Below are 1,711 nucleotides of genomic sequence, written 5' to 3'. Positions count from 1 at the left end.
AACAATGCACCATTATTATTCTTTGGGAAACTAAGGTTAGAGGACATCACATGCCTATCGGGAATATTTAGCATCATATGGTAAAACAGAAATCACATGTCTCTCAGCTCATCACACACCGTGTAACATTTTAATTAAAAGAAAGTTCAGTTGTCTTGATACACCATTTATTAACAGTGTGTCTCAGCTAATCTCAGTTCTTGTTAAAGGTCCGAACTTTATAATGTTATCTAATTAATAACTTACTTATTGCTCTTTTCACTTCTTTGTTCCGTAGGCTATAAATGATAGGGTTAAGCGTTGGAGTTATGATATTGTAGAGAACCCCAACAAGCTGGTCCTTTTCCAGTGAGTAGCTGGAGGTAGGTCGAAAATATGTGAATATCCCAGAGCAGTAGAACAGAATCACAACCGTGACATGAGATACGCAGGTGGAAATGGCCTTGTGACGATGTCCTTTTTGCCGATTGTTGAAAACAGCATGAAGAATCAACGAGTAGGAGATCAGAGTAAAGAAAAAAGGGCTAAAACCTACAAATACACCCACTGTGAAAAGTGCCACTTCATTAATTGATGTGTCGGAGCATGAAATGCTCAGCAATGGAGGAATGTCACAGTAAAAATGACTGATCACATTAGATCTGCAGAAAGACAGTCGGAATGTGAGTGCTGTATGGAGAGAAGCATTGAAGAAGCCACAAGCCCAGGATACTGCAGTCAGCTGAAGACAGGTCCATTTAGTCATGAATCTTGCATAGACCAAGGGGTGACATATAGCAAAGTACCGATCCAAAGCCATAGAGGCAAGAAGAAATCCCTCAGCACCCGCCAATGAGATAAGAAAATACATTTGTGCTGCACAATCCAGTTAGGAAATGTGTGGAGATTGGACCCAAAGATCTATGAGCATTTTAGGGAGAGTCACGGAGATGTAACAGATATCTAGGAAGGAGAGATTGCCAAGAAAGAAATACATAGGTGTGTGGAGGGACTGATTTAATAGACACACAGTGATGATGACTGAGTTGCCCAAGAAGCACATAATATACATTGTGAGGAAGAGGATGGTGAGCAAGGACTTCCCTCTTTTAATATTTACAAATCCCAGAAGTACAAATTCTGTTATTGATGTTTGGTTGTTAAAGAAGGATGATGTGCCCATGGTGTCTTATCTGAATATTACAGTTAGGAGAGTGCTATTTTAGAAAATTCAGTACTATTCAGCATTATCAGTGAAAGCTTTCCAGGCATAATGCAACTATATAGACTGTATCACCTTCATGGTTTTCCGTATGCAACAAATTCCACTGTGTGGTTGTACCTGAAAAGCAAATTGTTACACTCACTGTCCATGAGCAAATATCACACATATGAAGGTTAACAGGATTTGCTACCCCCTCCCCTTATATACTTAGGTCAGTTTGATCTTTTTAGGACTCAAACTCCGGCCCTCAGTTTCATATACCAACCATCATCAGTTCTTCTTTACATTTGTTAAGCTCAGTCTTAATGACCTTGCAGCTGAGCTTTCCATGCAACTTCTGGTTGCTGCCAAAACTGTGTTAACCACATATTGGAAAGCTCCTACATTACCGCCCGTTGGAGGATGGCTTATTAAATAATTAAATAAATAAATGCATAAATGTTGAGATAGATAAGCTGATGTTGTAGATAAAATTGCATTATTACCCGAGGAAAAAATAAACCAGTT

General features: G+C 39.1%; 1 pseudogene across 1 annotated transcript; it reads right to left on the bottom strand.

Moving 5' to 3' along the window:
* Window positions 1-226: 226 nt before the first annotated feature.
* LOC308571706 (olfactory receptor 5V1-like) lies at window positions 227-1,162 on the bottom strand (annotated as a pseudogene). Its single transcript has one exon. The product of its transcript is annotated as an olfactory receptor 5V1-like (transcript).
* Between the last annotated feature and the right edge of the window lie 549 nt (window positions 1,163-1,711).

The sequence above is a fragment of the Podarcis bocagei genome, assembly GCF_964188305.1.
Source record: "Podarcis bocagei genome assembly, chromosome: 13".
NCBI classification, from domain to species: Eukaryota; Metazoa; Chordata; class Lepidosauria; order Squamata; family Lacertidae; genus Podarcis; species Podarcis bocagei.
This window is presented reverse-complemented; position numbering and strand designations above follow the sequence as displayed.